We start from the raw sequence: 20,604 nt of genomic DNA on the forward strand, positions 1-20,604 counted from the left end.
AATATACATGAATCTCAAAGAATAATATCAAACATACCTTAGTCTAGCAAACCACCATAGCCGATTTTCTCAAGCTTTTCCCCTTCCTTTCTTTCCTCTATTCGGCCAAGGATGTTCAAGAATGAACACTTTTTTTTTTCTTTCTTCAATTCACGGCAACAAGGGGGTGAGACCATGTTATTTTTGTTTCCATCACCCTTCCTTTCATTATTTAATCACCATGCTCATTATTTTATTTTTCTTAACATACATCACTAGCATAACATGTTGGAGACATGTTTCCACCCATAGCATGGCCGGCCACTATGCTTTAGTTTGGCTAATTTGACATGCAAGGACAACACTTTCCCACTTTAATACTATTTGGTCATTACTTATTTACCTATCATAATTTTCCAAGTCTTTCAACTAGATCCTTTCAAGCAAAATTCACATTCATAATATAAAATTAAAACATCAAATTTTTGTACAAGTACTATCACACATATAAGATATGCAACTAAAATTTTTACTAAATTTTATGACTCGGTTTTGTGGTCCCGAAACCACATTCCGACTAGGGTCGAATTAGGGCTGTCACAGTTAGTATCCATAGTATCACATGAAGGGCTTCTTGTGGCAAGGAACCTTGGAAGTGTTTAAGGCGTGAGGGTGGACGGTCAATACGAATCCCTCAAACTCCTCTAGGATAAAAGAACTTAGGTATATTTTCTCAAAGTTTTGTGGTAAGGAGAAACCCTAGAGGATGAGAGAGGCTCTAAATTGTGTTGGAAACAAAAATAGTCCATTCCAATTAAGAAATAATTATATTCGTAGATCATGAGTGAGATCTAGCAAGCCTTTATGATTGGTAACTTTTGAAAGAGTTAAAAATAATTTTCAATAAAACCATTCAATGTAGGGTACTTACGTGTAATTTGATCCATCCATCAAAATATCTCGGTTAAGCTAAAAGGCATGCCACAATGTGTACCTTCGCTTATCCATGTTAGTCTTGTAATTCCTTCAATTAACCTAGACCAATTTCCTTGGCCAATAACTTATGGTTAATATGAGTCAAAAGCATATAAGATATGTTCCCTCATATATTACTTTGGGTGATGAGTCCTCTCTAGACTAGTCCACCACCTTAATATTCCTTTCATACCTTAAGCAACCTACCTTAAGCTTCTATCAATATAGACACGTTTTGTGATGAATCAAAGTATGACACTCAGCAAATAAGATGTGTTAGTGTCAAAAGTCTATGGATTATTTACACCACAGACATGTTCAAGTATTTTCATAGACACTTTAGTGAAATACTACATGAAACTCTTATAAAGGGTCATGTTCAACGTATTTGTTCTTATAATGAGTACTCACATTTTATCCTAAAGCCTATACTTCAACTTATGAGATCAGTTGTGTGCATCTCGTGTATGAGGCTTAACATGTGTCAATTTATGAGCATTATTGATGTCTTGCCTTGATAATATGATGCCTAGGAAAAATGAAGGAAGAACAAATTTAATGCATATGGATCTCATAATTGTATCTATTTACAATTCCAACTTCTAACTTTGTTTTATCACTAAAGTCACCTAAAAAATCACTTTCTAAACTTATTTCCACGATCATCTTCTCCATCCAAGCTTATTTCAAATAAACATGGAATACTTCATAAATACACAATTAATAATCAAATCAATTCATAATCACAAAATACAACATTTCTCAGGCCTTATACGAGCTTACGTATACTCCGGTATCACCCAGAATTTAACTAGGACTAATTTACAACATTTACAACCTTTGCAGATCAATTATATCATAAATAAATCATGAAAATAATCACTTTTGTCATAAGCACTCAAATATTATGATATATAATTAGATACGAGTTTTAATTGAGCTTATGAAAGCTCTTTTATAAACTCGTCATGAATAAGGACTACATGGTAACATTTTTAAAAGTTAAAGATAATCATGTAAAATAGGGGTCACACGGCCGTGTGTCTAGGCCATGTAACTCTTTGAAGCCGCGTGGACCTGAATGTAATATTTCCTCAAAAGTCACACAACCGTGTGGTTGGGTTGTGTAACAAACTGAGATCATGTGATACAAATACTTTCTAACTACCAACGAACACATGATCGTGTCACCTATTTGTGTGATACACACGGCTGTGTGTCAGCTCGTGTGGTGCAACAATTTCTCTTTTGGTGCAAATTACTAAAACCAAACTTTCAAATAAGCCAAACATATACATTTATCAACTTTTTGACTTGTCCAAAACATACCAAAACATATCATACAACAATCCTTAATCAACTAACCAAAATGTATGAATGACACCATTCTATAACAAGGTTATATAAGCATTATCAACCATTCAAATTAATTCAAATAATTCTCTACTATTTATTTCAAACATCCTAAATTTAACAAAATACAAAGGACTCTACAAGACACATGTTCTATTACATACTATCACAATTCACATCCCATCATTTTATATTCCTCGTCAATACATCAATTCATCATGTAATATAACATAATTCAACTTAATTTGAATTTCATACTTCCATCAAATTACACTATTTCCAATTTTGTTCGATTTAGTCCTTTACCTCAATACTCAGGCATATTCACACCAACTCAATACAATTAATCTCACATATCTTACCTCCATACCTTACCAAATAGCACAATAGAAATATGCAAAAATTAAAATGATTTGAGTTATAGAAATAAAAACCGAAAGCTTACATCACTCATTATTGATTTTCACCTTTCCTTTCCCTTTCGATGATCCTGCGCTGTTTTTAGCTACAAATAATAATCAATAATGGCATAAAATCAAATTCTATACAAATCACATTTAGTCACAAGATCTAACATATTTTGTGAATTATTCGATTTAATCGTATATATCGATAATTAATCAAATTCATAACAATACTATTCAATCAATCATAATTAAATATCAATTAATTAAATATCTTAAACTATAATTAATCATATCCAATTTATCAGTTAATTTATCATCACTTAATGTTTCAGTCCCTATCACACATTTTTGTACCAAATTGTAAACAATTCAAATTACAACCACACAAAAAAAATTCAAAATTTGAGAATATATTGCAAATACATATAACCATACCCTATAAACTTATATGGTTAAATCAACAGACAAAATATTTCCAATCCATACAATTATTCCATTCAATTTACCAATTCCACATATCTTATATCATCCTATTATGTGTATGTATCATTCAATTTCATATATAAAATGCTCCCCAAAGTTTTGCATTTTATTCAATTTAGTCCCTAATATCGAAATGACTATATCTTTCAAATTTGAGCTTTGATTTACAATTCAATTTCAATTTCATTCTTCAACTGCCCTATATTAACCATAATTACAGAAATTTCATGTCAATTTTAAAATATTCACACATTAGTCCTTATTTTCAAAATTTACAACTTTCATTTTACAAATTAATCCTTTTTCATTTCTAAGCTTAAAAGCTAACATTTTAACATCAAAACTTCAAGCATTTGTCAATGGAAACATTTGTAAACGTTAACAATTTTAAAAAATAACACACAAGTTAGCTAGATTAAGTTATCGAGATTCCAAATGTGACAGCCCAAAGTTGACCCTAGTCGGGAAGTGGTTTCGGGACCGCTAAACCGAGTCACCGAAATGTTTGAATGTGATACTTATTGTGTAGAATATGTAATTATGAATGTGTGAAAATTTCAAGCTTCAATTTGGTTGATTTCATGTGAATTTAGTCATTAGGACTTATGTGAGAAAATTCTAAAATGTGATAGGTCAATGTGTGAGGACCTATTAGTGCATGTGGACAAAGGGGGGACTTGCATGTCAAATTTCCCCCCTAAAGAGTAGTGGCCGGCCATGACAAGGAAGGATGGGTAAAACATGTCATGAAACATGTTTTGTTAGTGGAAGAATAAAATAAGGAGTATGGGTAATAAAGAAATGGAAAACAAAAGAAAAAAAAATGTGTGTGTAGTGTTTGTCCCCCCATTGCCGTGAGCTAAAGAAGAGAAAGGGGGGGATTTTGTTCATCCTTTTCTCATCTTCATGCTTGCCAAAAACTAGAAAGAAAAACAAAGAAAAATTTTCTCATCCTTTGGTTCATCCTTGGCCAAAAATTTTAAGGAGGAAAGAAGAAGAAAGGTGAAGAGATTCGGCCATGCATGTAGCTAGGCTAAGGTATGTTTGATGATGTTCCATGAGAGGCATGCATGTTTTAGTTGTTAGCTTGAGTTCTACCTAACCCATGGTCTAAATCTTGCTATGTGATGGAAATGGCACTTGACCATGGATGAATCATTCTTGGTTGATGTTTGATGTTGTGGTGATGAGGCATGAGGATGAGTTAAGATTCGGCCTAGGTGGAGGTTGTGTTAATGCCATTGCATGCAAAATATGAAGCTTGTTAATGATGCATGTGATGATGGCTTGATGATTCTTGAACCTCCTTTTTAGCATTTTTGTGTGAGCACATATGTGCATTGGTTGCTAAATGGAGAAGAATCGGCTAGCAAGATGTGTACTAAGGCCGAATGTAACTTTGCATGTTAATGAGCAATGCATGTGTTAAATTGATGAAAAGGGGGAGGATGCTTTACTAGTGTGTATATGTGTGTATTAAGTGTTGAAATCGACCCCAAAAAGGGACATGCATATTCGGCCAAGGGGAAAGAAATTAGCTAATATGTTGTGTTGATGCATGATTTTTGCATGTATGAGACTTTAATGTCTAATGTATAAATATGGGCTAAGTGCCTTGTGTTCATCTTTTGATGCCTAAATGATGAAATCAATTTATTTGTTTGATTAAGCTCAAGAGCAAAGGGGAAATAAAACCGATAAAGGGAAGGAAAAAGTGGTTGAATAGCTAGCGGAATCGTTCGACAACACCCGAGGTAAGTTCTTGAGTAAGAGAGCCTAAATTTCGATGTGATTAAATCATGCTCTATGTGTGGCTATTGAGCCGAATGTGCAAGGACAATATGTGCCTTGTGTTTGAGTTTCGTAAACGAAAATGAAATATGAATGTACCATGAATTATTGTTAGATGTGTATGATTAATTGAATGCTGTCCGGGCTAAGTCCCGAAGGCTTTGTGCTAAGCGAATATATCCGGACTAAGATCCGAAGGCCTTTGTGCGAGATACTAAATCCGGGTTAAGTCCCGAGGGCATTCGTGCGAGTTATTAAAGCCGGGTAAAGTCCCGAAGGCATTCGTGCGAGTTGTTAAATCCGGGTTACGTCCCGAAGGCATGGGGTGAGTTACTAAAACCGGGCTATGTCCCGAAGGCATTTGAACGAGGAGCTATATCCGGTTAAATCCCGAAGGTACGCGAATTGGTAACGAATGAGCTTGCTGTAAAATTCCAGCGAATATTCGAAAAACATCCCAATATGGGGATATGTTACGTATGTGTTGAATTAAATCGAGCCCTTACAAATAAATGTTCGCTCAGTTGATAAACGAGCTATCGGCCTTCGGCTAAGTTAGTCTATTGTGTATGTGTATAAGGGTTGTTAATGTTGTGAAGCAAGTTTAAAATCGATAAATTGCGTATTATGAAATATTCCGTTTAGCTAAATGTGTGATATTCTTTGTGCATGCTGGAATTCCTTGCTCAAACTTACTAAGCATAAATTGCTTACTCGTTACATTGCTCCTCTGTTTTATAGATTTTTGGTTCTCCAGCTATCGGACTCGGGATCTTGAAGTCGAAGTCGCCCACACTATCAAAGGCTCTTTTGGGTACTATTTTGGTTGAATTTTGTTATGGCATGTATAGGACTACCCGTTGTTGTCTTTCGAGTACTTTATGAAATGTATAAGTGTACAGCCATGCGAAAATGGCTTGTAGAAGTGGAGTATGGCATTAGACCATTCGTATTTATGAATGTATAGATGGTTTCATGATGTAACTATGTTGGAATGGAAGTGTTGAGCAAATGATCAGCCACTAGAATGGCTAAGTATGATCATATGTGGGCTTATGTATGACAAGGCCCTAGTTGGTCCATGAAACCCCAAATTAGGTGAGGTTCACTTTGAAAACAGAAGCTGATAGCAGCAGTGGTGTGGATTGGAAAAATCACAAGAATTCGTAGGAGTGGAATTAAATAGTGAATAAATTATGTAATCGAACCTTGATGAATTACTTTCATATGGAAGTAACGAAACAATTATAGGAACAGTACAGAAAGAGATATTCGGGTTCTTGTGGAACAGGGCCAGAACAGTTTCTGGATTCACTGTTCCGCCTTTGGAAATTCACTATAAATTGACCAGAGATAATTAGGGGTCATACCATATATGTATGGATTCCTCTCTGAGTCTAGTTTCCATAGAAACAAACGGCATCAGTATTGAAGCTCTGTGCAGAGAGATATCCCAGTCGTAATGGGAAAAGGTCAGTGTAGTCGACCCCTGTAACATGAGAGACTTTGACTAATAAACTGTACTAATTGGCCCGACCAAAAATTCTAGAAAAAAATCCATAGGTGGGGACATGAGTCTAGTTTCAGGGAAAAATCACAAAACTGATTTTTGAGTTGTGAAACTCAAGATATGATTTTTGAAGCGACTAGTACTCAGACTGGGCAGTGTCTGGAAAAATTTTTCAAAGTTTGTTAACATCTCGTGTCCGACTCCGGTGTCGGTCTCGGGTTCGGGGTGTTACATTTTATTGGTATCAGAGCTACGGTTTAGTCGATTCTAGGACTACCGTAATGTTTTGGGTCTAGCTATACATGCCATTTTATGTGATTACTTGATAGTGTGGTGATTTCTGACAATCGTAAATGTGTTTATTTATAGTAATGGATCCCGATCGTGACCGAGAAGTAGCTGATGATCTTGAGAGTGTAGCGCCTGCTCCCGCACAAGGGACAGTGCCGGCGGACTCTCAACCTAATGCTAGTAATCAGAATGATGAAGCTAGACAAGCATTCTATAGTGTGATGAATGATTGGTTTAACCAATACATTCGAACTAATATGGCTGTTCCACAACCTCCATTCCCGACAAATACTACCCCCGCACCTACAATACCACCGGTAACGGACCAAATAAGGTTAAATAAGCCCCCAGTTGACAGAATCCGAAAACATGGGGCTACTGAATTTAAGGCTATAGATAGCGATGATGCCGAGCAAGCTGAATTTTGGCTGGACAACACTATCCGGGTACTCGATGAGCTATCTTGTACACCCGATGAATGCCTAAAGTGTGCTATCTCCTTGCTACGTGATTCTGCCTACTATTGGTGGAGTACTCTGACTTCTATTGTGCCCCGAGAGTAAGTAACTTGGGAGTTTTTCCAAACTGAGTTTCGGAAAAAGTATATCAGTCAGAGATTTGTTGATCAAAAACGGAAGGAATTTCTTGAGCTTAAGCAAGGCTCCATGTCGGTTACTGATTACGAGCGAAAATTTGTTAGACTTAGCAAATACGCTCGGGAATGTGTTTCGTCCGAAGCTATTATGTGTAAACGCTTCGAGGATGGGCTGAATGAAGATATAAAGATGTTCGTTGGCGTTCTTGAAATACGAGAGTTCGTGGTACTTGTTGAACGAGCTTGTAAAGCCGAAGAGCTTAGAAAAGAAAAGCAAAGAGTTGATGAGGGAACTAGAGAGTTTCGTAAAAGATCCTCGGGAAGGTCTCTTCAACAGACATCGAAGAGATTTCGAGATGATGCGGGCCAGTTTAGAGGCACTTCGGGCCTTTTTGGACGAGATCGTGATCGACCCCCTGTGGGTACACGAGGCACTTCGGTCGCCAGTGTTGGGAATGAACGTCGAGACAGGACGAAATGCCGATATTGCGGTAAATGGCATTCGGGGAGTTGTAGATTTCCTGACCGCTCCTGTTACAAATGCGGATCAGTGGACCACTTCATTAAAGATTGCCCGAGGTTGTCGGGGCAGAATGCAAATCAGAGTGGGAGACCGGGTGCTACCACTGCTCGAGGTAGACCATCTGGAAATATGGGCAATGCTGGTGGTGGTCAGAGAGGATCTAGAGACGATATAACCAGATCCGAAGCCCGTGCGCCTGCTAGAGCTTATGCTATACGTGCCCGCGAGGATGCTTCTTCGCCTGATGTTATTACCGGTACATTCACCCTCTTTGATACTAATGTAATTGCTTTGATTGACCCCGGTTCTACTCATTCTTACATATGTGAAACCTTAGCATCCAGTAAGACTTTACCTATTGAGTCTACTGAGTTCGTAATTCGGGTGTCAAATCCCTTGGGTCGTTACGTGCTTGTCGACAAAGTGTGTAAGAAATGTCCCCTGGAAATTCGAGGTTCCTGTTTCCCGGCGAACTTGATGCTCTTGCCGTTTGATGAATTTGATGTTATCCTTGGTTTGGATTGGTTGACCGCGCATGATGCGATTGTGAATTGCAAGAGCAAGACTATTGATTTGAGATGCGCAAATAACGAAGTAGTCCGAATTGAGTCTGCGGACTTAGAGGGGATGCCAGCTGTAATATCAGCAATGTTGGCACAGAAATATGTAAGAAAAGGGTGCGAAGCATACCTTGCGTATGTACTTGGTGACAAAGAATTAGAAAAGAAACCCGAATCTGTGCCGGTGGTTTGTGAATACCCGGATGTTTTTCCGGAAGAATTACCGGGTTTACCACCTGTTCGGGAGGTAGAGTTTGGTATTGAGCTTGTACCTGGGACTACGCCGATTTCGATAGCTCCGTATCGTATGGCACCAACCGAGTTAAAGGAGTTGAAAGCTCAGTTGCAAGAACTGACGGATAGAGGTTTCGCTCGACCAAGTTTCTCACCTTGGGGTGCACCAGTATTGTTCGTGAAAAAGAAGGACGGAACCATGAGGTTGTGCATTGACTATCGTCAGCTGAATAAAGTGACGATAAAGAACAAATATCCGTTGCCGCGCATCGATGATTTGTTCGACCAACTGAAGGGAGCCTCAGTGTTCTCAAAAATAGATTTGAGATCGGGCTATTATCAGTTGCGAATCCGAGATTCAGATATTCCCAAAACTGCCTTCAGAACGAGATATGGTCACTACGAATTCTTAGTGATGCCGTTTGGGCTCACTAATGCCCCTGCAGTATTTATGGATTTGATGAATCGGATCTTCAGACCGTATTTGGATCGGTTCGTAGTGGTGTTCATTGATGACATTTTGGTCTATTCAAGAGACGAGACCGAACATGCTGAGCATCTGAGGCTAGTGCTGCAAATTTTGCGGGATAAGCAGTTATATGCTAAGTTCAGTAAGTGTGAGTTCTGGTTAAGAGAGGTTAGCTTCTTGGGTCATGTGGTATCCGCGTCGGGTATTCGAGTTGACCCGAATAAAATTTCAGCCATACTTGACTGGAAACCTCCGAGAAATGTTACTGAAGTTCGGAGCTTTTTGGGGCTCGCCGGTTATTACCGACGATTTGTGAAAGGTTTCTCGATGATAGCCACACCAATGACGAAGCTACTTCAAAAGGATGTTAAGTTCGAGTGGACGGAGAAATGTCAAAAAGTTTCGACCAACTGAAAACTCATTTGACTGAAGCTCCAATTTTGGTGCAACCCGAATCAGGTAAAGAGTTTGTCATTTATAGTGACGCATCCCTACTTGGGTTGGGTTGCGTATTGATGCAAGAAGGTCGAGTCGTGGCCTATGCGTCGAGACAATTGAAGCCACACGAGAGGAATTATCCGACCCATGATCTCGAACTAGCTGCCATCGTGTTTGCTTTAAAAATATGGCGACATTATCTGTTTGGTGAGAAGTGCCATGTATTTTCGGATCACAAAAGTCTCAAATATTTGATGACTCAACGAGACTTGAATCTGCGACAAAGACGTTGGCTTGAGTTGTTGAAAGATTACGAGCTTGTCATTGATTACCACCCGGGAAAGGCTAACGTGGTTGCGGACGCCTTAAGCCGGAAGTCATTGTTTGCTTTACGAGCGATGAACGTGCATTTGTCTGTTCTACCAGACAGTGTGTTAGTAGCTGAATTAAAAGCTAAACCATTATTGACTCACCAAATTCGTGAAGCTCAGAAAGTCGATGATGAATTGGTTGCAAAACGGGCTAAGTGTTTTCCGAACGAGGAATCGGAGTTTCAAATTGATGATGATGATTGTTTGAGGTTTAGAAATCGTTTGTGTGTTCCAAGGAATTCGGAACTCATTTCGATGATTCTGAACGAAGCCCATTGTAGCCGAATGTCAATTCACCCGGGGAGTACGAAAATGTACAATGATTTGAAACGTCAATTTTGGTGGCATGGTATGAAACGGGACATCTCTGACTTTGTTTCGAGATGTTTAATATGTCAACAAGTGAAAGCGGAACATCAAGTGCCTTCAGGATTACTCCAGCCGATCATGATACCCGAGTGGAAATGGGATCGAGTCACAATGGACTTTGTGTCTGGACTGCCCTTGTCAGCAAGTAAGAAGGATGCGATATGGGTTATTGTTGATAGACTGACTAAGTCGGCTCATTTCATCCCCGTACGTACGGATTTTTCATTGGAGAAACTAGCTGAATTGTACGTTTATCAAATTGTGAGATTACACGGGGTACCTGTTTCTATCGTGTCGGATAGAGATCCGAGATTCACCTCACGATTTTGGAAGAAATTGCAAGAAGCTCTGGGTACCAAGCTGCATTTTAGCACTGCTTTTCACCCCCAAACCGATGGTCAATCCGAGAGGATAATTCAGATACTTGAGGATATGTTGAGATGTTGCATCCTCGAGTTCAGTAGTTCATGGGAACGGTATTTACCTTTGATTGAATTCGCTTACAACAATAGTTTTCAATCAAGTATTAAGATGGCACCTTACGAGGCTTTGTACGGTCGTAAATGGCGTACACCATTGTTTTGGACCGAGCTCGGTGAAAGCAAAATTTTCGGAGTTGATTTGATTAGAGATGCTGAACAGAAAGTAAAGGTAATCCGTGAAAGTCTGAAGGTAGCCACGGATCGTCAGAAATCGTACGCAGATTTGAAACGAAAAGACATCGAGTATCAGGTGGGAGACAAAGTGTTCCTTAAGGTTTCACCTTGGAAAAAGATACTCAGGTTCGGCCGTAAGGGCAAGTTGAGCCCAAGATTCATTGGGCCGTACAAAATCTCCGAACGAGTTGGTCCGGTTGCGTATAGATTGATTTTGCCCCCGGAGCTTGAAAAGATTCATGACGTCTTTCATGTTTCGATGCTTCGACGCTATCGATCTGATCCATCACATATAATTAGCCCATCAGAGGTTGAAATTCAAGTCGACATGAGCTATGAAGAAGAACCGATGCGTATCCTAGCTCGTGAAGTGAAGGAGTTGCGAAACAAAAGAGTTCCGCTAGTAAAGGTGTTATGGCTCAAACACGGGATCGAGGAAGCAACTTGGGAGACCGAGAGCTCGATGAAAGAACGATACCCAAACCTATTTACCGGTAAGATTTTCGGGGACGAAAATTTCTTAAGTGGGGGAGAGTTGTGACAGCCCAAAGTTGACCCTAGTCGGGAAGTGGTTTCGGGACCGCTAAACCGAGTCACCGAAATGTTTGAATGTGATACTTATTGTGTAGAATATGTAATTATGAATGTGTGAAAATTTCAAGCTTCAATTTGGTTGATTTCATGTGAATTTAGTCATTAGGACTTATGTGAGAAAATTCTAAAATGTGATAGGTCAATGTGTGAGGACCTATTAGTGCATGTGGACAAAGGGGGGACTTGCATGTCAAATTTCCCCCCCTAAAGAGTAGTGGCCGGCCATGACAAGGAAGGATGGGTAAAACATGTCATGAAACATGTTTTGTTAGTGGAAGAATAAAATAAGGAGTATGGGTAATAAAGAAATGGAAAACAAAAGAAAAAAAAATGTGTGTGTAGTGTTTGTCCCCCCATTGCCGTGAGCTAAAGAAGAGAAAGGGGGGGATTTTGTTCATCCTTTTCTCATCTTCATGCTTGCCAAAAACTAGAAAGAAAAACAAAGAAAAATTTTCTCATCCTTTGGTTCATCCTTGGCCAAAAATTTTAAGGAGGAAAGAAGAAGAAAGGTGAAGAGATTCGGCCATGCATGTAGCTAGGCTAAGGTATGTTTGATGATGTTCCATGAGAGGCATGCATGTTTTAGTTGTTAGCTTGAGTTCTACCTAACCCATGGTCTAAATCTTGCTATGTGATGGAAATGGCACTTGACCATGGATGAATCATTCTTGGTTGATGTTTGATGTTGTGGTGATGAGGCATGAGGATGAGTTAAGATTCGGCCTAGGTGGAGGTTGTGTTAATGCCATTGCATGCAAAATATGAAGCTTGTTAATGATGCATGTGATGATGGCTTGATGATTCTTGAACCTCCTTTTTAGCATTTTTGTGTGAGCACATATGTGCATTGGTTGCTAAATGGAGAAGAATCGGCTAGCAAGATGTGTACTAAGGCCGAATGTAACTTTGCATGTTAATGAGCAATGCATGTGTTAAATTGATGAAAAGGGGGAGGATGCTTTACTAGTGTGTATATGTGTGTATTAAGTGTTGAAATCGACCCCAAAAAGGGACATGCATATTCGGCCAAGGGGAAAGAAATTAGCTAATATGTTGTGTTGATGCATGATTTTTGCATGTATGAGACTTTAATGTCTAATGTATAAATATGGGCTAAGTGCCTTGTGTTCATCTTTTGATGCCTAAATGATGAAATCAATTTATTTGTTTGATTAAGCTCAAGAGCAAAGGGGAAATAAAACCGATAAAGGGAAGGAAAAAGTGGTTGAATAGCTAGCGGAATCGTTCGACAACACCCGAGGTAAGTTCTTGAGTAAGAGAGCCTAAATTTCGATGTGATTAAATCATGCTCTATGTGTGGCTATTGAGCCGAATGTGCAAGGACAATATGTGCCTTGTGTTTGAGTTTCGTAAACGAAAATGAAATATGAATGTACCATGAATTATTGTTAGATGTGTATGATTAATTGAATGCTGTCCGGGCTAAGTCCCGAAGGCTTTGTGCTAAGCGAATATATCCGGACTAAGATCCGAAGGCCTTTGTGCGAGATACTAAATCCGGGTTAAGTCCCGAGGGCATTCGTGCGAGTTATTAAAGCCGGGTTAAGTCCCGAAGGCATTCGTGCGAGTTGTTAAATCCGGGTTACGTCCCGAAGGCATGGGGTGAGTTACTAAAACCGGGCTATGTCCCGAAGGCATTTGAACGAGGAGCTATATCCGGTTAAATCCCGAAGGTACGCGAATTGGTAACGAATGAGCTTGCTGTAAAATTCCAGCGAATATTCGAAAAACATCCCAATATGGGGATATGTTACGTATGTGTTGAATTAAATCGAGCCCTTACAAATAAATGTTCGCTCAGTTGATAAACGAGCTATCGGCCTTCGGCTAAGTTAGTCTATTGTGTATGTGTATAAGGGTTGTTAATGTTGTGAAGCAAGTTTAAAATCGATAAATTGCGTATTATGAAATATTCCGTTTAGCTAAATGTGTGATATTCTTTGTGCATGCTGGAATTCCTTGCTCAAACTTACTAAGCATAAATTGCTTACTCGTTACATTGCTCCTCTGTTTTATAGATTTTTGGTTCTCCAGCTATCGGACTCGGGATCTTGAAGTCGAAGTCGCCCACACTATCAAAGGCTCTTTTGGGTACTATTTTGGTTGAATTTTGTTATGGCATGTATAGGACTACCCGTTGTTGTCTTTCGAGTACTTTATGAAATGTATAAGTGTACAGCCATGCGAAAATGGCTTGTAGAAGTGGAGTATGGCATTAGACCATTCGTATTTATGAATGTATAGATGGTTTCATGATGTAACTATGTTGGAATGGAAGTGTTGAGCAAATGATCAGCCACTAGAATGGCTAAGTATGATCATATGTGGGCTTATGTATGACAAGGCCCTAGTTGGTCCATGAAACCCCAAATTAGGTGAGGTTCACTTTGAAAACAGAAGCTGATAGCAGCAGTGGTGTGGATTGGAAAAATCACAAGAATTCGTAGGAGTGGAATTAAATAGTGAATAAATTATGTAATCGAACCTTGATGAATATACTTTCATATGGAAGTAACGAAACAATTATAGGAACAGTACAGAAAGAGATATTCGGGTTCTTGTGGAACAGGGCCAGAACAGTTTCTGGATTCACTGTTCCGCCTTTGGAAATTCACTATAAATTGACCAGAGATAATTAGGGGTCATACCATATATGTATGGATTCCTCTCTGAGTCTAGTTTCCATAGAAACAAACGGCATCAGTATTGAAGCTCTGTGCAGAGAGATATCCCAGTCGTAATGGGAAAAGGTCAGTGTAGTCGACCCCTGTAACATGGGAGACTTTGACTAATAAACTGTACTAATTGGCCCGACCAAAAATTCTAGAAAAAAATCCATAGGTGGGGACATGAGTCTAGTTTCAGGGAAAAATCACAAAACTGATTTTTGAGTTGTGAAACTCAAGATATGATTTTTGAAGCGACTAGTACTCAGACTGGGCAGTGTCTGGAAAAATTTTTCAAAGTTTGTTAACATCTCGTGTCCGACTCCGGTGTCGGTCTCGGGTTCGGGGTGTTACACCAAAAACGTAAAAATTATAAGAAAATGACTAAATTGCACTAATCAATTGAGGCTCTAAATGTGAAATCCATAAGTTTGAAAGTTTTTCCTCTTCTCCTTCAATTATTGACAGTTAAAGATGAAAAGAGAAATATGTTTTTTCTCTCTCTCTTTCCACTATCATATTTTATTACTTATGTATTAGTTTATTTTATTTATTTATTTTATTTATAACAAATTTTACAATAAAATCATTGTGTTTTCTTTGTTCCTACTGCCCACTATAGGCTAAAAAGGTATAATTTCCTTCTTAATCCTTACTTGTTTCTAATTCAAAAATTTTTAACAATTAAACTTTTATCGATTTTGCGATTTAGTCCCTATACCTTAATTAATCACTAATTAGATAAAATTACCTATTCAAAATTCAATTCGGTATCTAAGAAGTTGGTCCAGGATATCTTCAAGTGAAGAAAGATTACGCCTTAGAGTTTTTTGCTAAAACACCAAGAGTCTATTTAGTGTATAGGAAAACTATATAAAGAATTAATTATCTTTAAGATCACGCCATAAGAGAGTCATCACCAAGATGAAATACGTCTGGTTTGTATGAGCACTCTTCAATTGGTTTGACTCTCTTCTTGATTGGTTAGTTGGGAGTTAACCGGATTGATTTGGCTCTCTTCTTGACTGGTTTACCACAACGTTAAACTAGCCAAATTTCCTTTTATTTTCCTCAGATTTTTGTAGGGAAACTAGGGGACAAATTCAAATAATATTGCCACTTGTCAAATCCACTATAAAAGATCGAGAGTATATATATACATGGTGAAGGGGTGCATCTAGAGGGTTTTTCTCTCCTGATTGCATCATGGTTACTTCTTTTCATTCTAAACGTTTTCTTATTATTCTTCGATAAGCTAAAGCTAAGGTTTTGTAAATTATTGGATGATTTAACCTTCTGGTAAGTTCAATAGCTCTGTATGTTATGACAGTAATGAGTAGGGATGTGTAAAAGATGTAAGAACAATATGTTTTGAGTGGGAGCCCTTACACGAGGGTCGTGTATAGATGGCATATTAGTAACCTATCAGTAAATAAGGTCTTAATTGAGGTTCTATGATCTGTTGAGTAGTGGTTGCTACTAGATTGAGAAGGATGATTGGAACAAACATTCTGAGTCGAGGTAAAGGTGAGTCTCCGGTGAGTTTATAGTACTGACTTCTATATATAATTTTATTTTGAAAAAATGGTTGATGCATCTGTAGATAAGCATGTCTCATTAAGAAAATATCTACATAGATGTAAAAGAAGAGTATTGATAGTTGTTTGAATACGACGTTGCATGATAAGTGTCTGTAACACCCTATATTTCGGGGTTAGAAGTTTTGAGATTTGTAGGAAGGGTTAGTGGCTAGATCGGACAATTGGGTTTGTTGTCATGTTTTAATATCAGAATAGGCCTGTTGGTCTGATGGTTGGTGGTGTGTTAGTGTACCTTTGGGTTTTGGGATCGAATCCTCATGTGTGTTTTGAAGAATGATTATTGTATCTTGAAATTTGTTTTAATTTTAAAAACCACTTATTTTATTTTTTATTTTTTTATGTCAACATCAAATAGTTTCTACATTTTTTTTCCATACATGTTCTTCTCCCACTACACTTTGTTTTCTGTGACTTTTCAGTTTCCTTTGATTTTGTTTTTGCTTCTTCTACTTTGTTGTCTGTCAAGGGAGCTTTGTTCTCGAGTGTTCTGCTTGATTGGTCCTCAATTTTGTTGTATTTCTTAAATTAAATTCTTATAATTAGTTGTGTTTGTAATTAAGATCTCTAAATCATTTTAGGGGAGCGAGTCGAACAATTTTGAGTGCTTAAATCGCTTGTGGGTTCAGAAACTCTTCCTTTTCATTGTCAAAATTCTGCTTTGATTTTGAATAATTCAATATATTTGGTGTGTTTCTGAAAATTACCAATCGTAGTGTCGGTTGTTGCGGTTTAGCTTGAAATACTATGAGTTTTTGGTGTATTATTGAGTTAATGAGGGTCGGGGGTCGTTTCGACATCAAAGGCACATTATGTAGCTATTCCGGAGTGGATTCATGACCACACGGGTGGTCACACAGGGGTGTGCTGCACACGGGCGGTCCACATGGCTGTGTGGAAGTGGGGGATTAGGGTTTCAGGGACAAATTTGATACTTGGGAATTTAGGGATTTTAGTCATTTTTCACACGGAAGTGTGTTTTGGAGACATAGTCGTGTTTGCCCTGCACCTTACTTAAGCACAAATGGACAAAGAGTTATATTGGTTATCCACCGACCATGTTCCTGGGTCACACGGGAGTGTGCCATAGTCATATGACAGGGTGCCCCCTTTCACACGGGCATGTGCCTCTTTCATATGGGCGTGTTGACCCCACATGACCTAGGCACTTCCACACGGTCGGTTTTTGACACGTTTAACTTTCTATGTGTTCTGACCTTTAGTTAGGCTTTAGTAAGGTTGGTAAAGACTTTGATTATCTCAGGTTTATGCGTCTGTACTTAACTAGAGTGTTAATTTAATAGTTCAAAAAAGTGTTATATGATGTTCTAGTAAATAGTTTATGAACATGATGGGTTTTGAATGTGATTGATTGAGCTTGTGAGTTTTGGTATCCTTGTGAATATTTGTATGTGGTGTGTATTCTACAATCGCATGGGAATTTTGTAAGTGATCGACTAAATATGAGCTTCTGTGTTTGTATGACTGACAGTGTCTGATGTGCATATTTATTCATGAACATAAAATTGGGGGGTTTTTAATTGTGAAGAGAAGGAAGTCTAATCTGATTTGAGCAGTTTCAACTACAATACATTTTGATAGCGGTATCGCATAGTATGACACATATGTTAGCTTTGCTGCATATTATCATCTGAGTGGCCTAGTCCACATATGTGGTGTGTAGGGTTGGATGGGCCTTTCGAGGTCTTACGTGGTGTGCATGGTTGGTTGAGCTTCTTATAGCTCGGTGTTCGATTGGTGGGGTGGGTTTGTTTTAAATTTGTTTTGCATTCATACATACATCTACTTGTGCGAACATCTGTTTTTTAGAGATATGTTATAATGATGTGATGTACTTTGTTTGTTATGTATGCTTGGGACGTTGGTTCCATGTTTGCATTCTGGTTTTGTAATAGCTTTATAAGTACGTTTCGCTGTTGAACTGCTATCTAATTTTTTTTGTAACTTTGTTGTTTGTTATGTTTCGAACTCACATAGAGCTCGTGTAGCTTACCCCCTTAGTTTTGCCTTTTCAGGTACTCTCAATTTCTGTGGATTGACTCGGCATGCCGGAGATGTAGGAGTAATGTGTTTTAAGCCAGGCTAATAAATTGATTATGCAAATACTTAAATTTGTAGACTATTTTGGACTACAAAATTTTTTAGAGGAATTGTGGTACAAACTTGGTTTTGGGTTTTCGCAGCCTGCTATTAGACTGAATTTTAGAAATTTTTGGATCTTATTTCTGACTTTTTTTTACGTATCTTCAATACTATTTTGTATTCTAATTGGCTAAACTAAAATTGCTTTGGATCACTTCGGTGATCAATGTAACCTCCAGGATTCGGTCTAAACTTTTAGGTTGGGTTTTGGGGCATTTTAGTGTCACTGTTGTTAAAGAGTTGGTACGTCATCTCTAGAATGTGTGGGTGATAGTAGTTAGTGTTATATGTGTGTGTGGTAAAGTCTAATTAAAAGAGACCTTTGTTGTGATACGAGTCCAATACAAATGAGTTTGTGATATGTTTAAATGTGAAGAGAAAAATATGTTGTGATGCCTCTAGTAGGTTAGCAATATTACTAATAAGATTGGCAAATCATGGAACACAAATGAAGATTTATTGTGTAGACTTCGGTAAGGTAGCTATAATGGTAACCAGACTGGTAGATCACGAAATAAATATGTGGAAATCCATGACCATGACATTATATGATAATGCGCCAAGAGGGCATGAAGGTATAAAACCATGAGGGAGAAGCCCCATGGCATCCATAGAGATGGTCTACTGGGACAATAAACACAAATTATTTGAAATTCATTTGTGGCGAGATACCTAAAAGGCCTTTGTGCAAAAATAGCTGAAAAGCCTTTGTGGCATATTACAGGGAAAGCCTTAATGATATCGTCACCTAAAAAACTTGAGTGAAAAATTATTTGGAAAGCTTGTATGGCAAATTTTGTAAATCCTAAGCGGGGTCTTATATGGAGAGCCTTAGCAACAAGCTAACTAGAAAACCTATATGATGAATTCTAGGGTACGAGCCTAACTGACGAGTTACTAGTTAGACGCATGGTGAAATCTAAGTATGCCCTCGAGGCATTTCCTAAATGAATTCTTAAAATAGTGTGAACGATTGAGGAATCTTCCATAGTGACCTGCTAGTACAAAGAGCTTTGTGTATTTAGAATAAAAAGTGGTGTAAGTTGCCTGCCATACTTAGGAATTTTCATGTTCTGTATGGAAGTTATTTGGGATTCTATTGTGTGAATTAAAATTCTATATTCTTCTAAGTAAGTCTGTTATTTGGACGAATTTGAATTTATAAGGTAACTGGTGTTTTGATAATCGCTGGAGTCTGTAAAAGAATTCACCAAGAGTAGAATATTATAAATATTGTTTTAAAGTGTGTATCCAACTGCTATCCTCAAAGGGATTGTGAAGAATGATTTAAAATATGGTGTAAAGTCTGGGATCCTCCATTCGGATGAAATGTGCATATGATGGATAAGTGTAGAATTGGCGTATAGTTATTCGCCAACTAGAAATCAGAAAGTATTAGCCAAACTCTGAAAAGGAACCAGGATATTAACTCGAGGATTTCAACATCAACATTAAAAGGTAATACTAGTTTAGACGCAATACTCTGTATTGAACTTATGGACGCTTGTTTGTGTGTGGCAGGTCTTAAAATATGAACCAGTGCACCTGTGAGGGACCGAGCCAGGATTGCTCCAAAGTGGTCGATCAAACTGCAATATTATGCATACAAAGGGACTTTTGGGAATAGGTTTCCAAATAGAGAATAATGTTATATGCCATTTTTGAGTCTATGTTAATAAAGATTTAAGTTTTATTGTTTTATACCACCATTTGGGAACCAGTTGTAATTAATAAACGTTTCCTAAAAATTTTTTTGATTTGAAATAAAAGTATATAAGTGAGAAGTATGGTTAGTAAAGTCTTAGTCAGTTTTAAAATATTGCTAAGTATCTCATTTTGTGGCATTCTTTATCCAGATCTGATAAATCAAGTCGAATATAAGGTGTTACAGCGACTATGGAAACAAAAGCTCGATCTCGCAACACCAGTAGAGGAGTGTTGTGACTTTGAAGGCAGTTTCCCCCAATCTTTGCATCACTCAACTGAACCTACCCAAAGTCAGTACTAAATGGTTTATGTGACCTAAAAACTCAACTTAGCACACTATAGACAGTACTACAATAATCAAATTAACATTTTTGACATATCTAACATTTACCAATATGTGATTATAAGCATGACATATTCATTATAGTTATTTGCATCATTCTCCATCACCTAACGTACAAGTCATGCCCCAATTCCAAGCATCCACATACAAAATAAACATGTTTATCCTTAATATAATAGCTTTGATCATGAACATACCATTTGAAACAAAACATACAAAATAGACCGTAATACTAATTCACGACCTTAGGTACATGCCAATTTCCAAAAACAAAACAAACCATATAATATTTTTTGAGTCGAGAGGTGAGTTCTAGATGTTGTTCAACTCCTTGAAACCTTAAGATCTACTGGTACCTGCGCACAGAAATAAACAAACCGTACGCTAATCAACAGGGTTCAGTGGTACTTTCATGATTTAAATTAATAATACAAATAGAATAATATGCCAAAAACAACAAAAATGTGATATAACTATCAACTAATTCAATTTGCAACTCATGTCTCAT

At 37.8% G+C, this 20,604-nt stretch overlaps 1 protein-coding gene across 2 annotated transcripts in view; it reads left to right on the top strand.

Moving 5' to 3' along the window:
• Positions 1-19,844, top strand: part of LOC107887047 (uncharacterized) — a 38,514-nt gene extending 18,670 nt beyond the window's left edge. Inside the window, exon 7 of one of the 2 annotated variants that reach the window (XM_041098204.1) lies at positions 19,568-19,844. The gene's annotated coding sequence lies outside the window, so the exon portion shown is untranslated. Of the gene's footprint in view, positions 1-17,919; positions 18,219-19,567 lie in introns of those variants that run through there. The other variant, XM_041098202.1, reaches the window with a different exon arrangement.
• Positions 19,845-20,604: the final 760 nt, after the last annotated feature.

Source organism: Gossypium hirsutum, chromosome A03 (assembly GCF_007990345.1).
Source record: "Gossypium hirsutum isolate 1008001.06 chromosome A03, Gossypium_hirsutum_v2.1, whole genome shotgun sequence".
NCBI classification, from domain to species: Eukaryota; Viridiplantae; Streptophyta; class Magnoliopsida; order Malvales; family Malvaceae; genus Gossypium; species Gossypium hirsutum.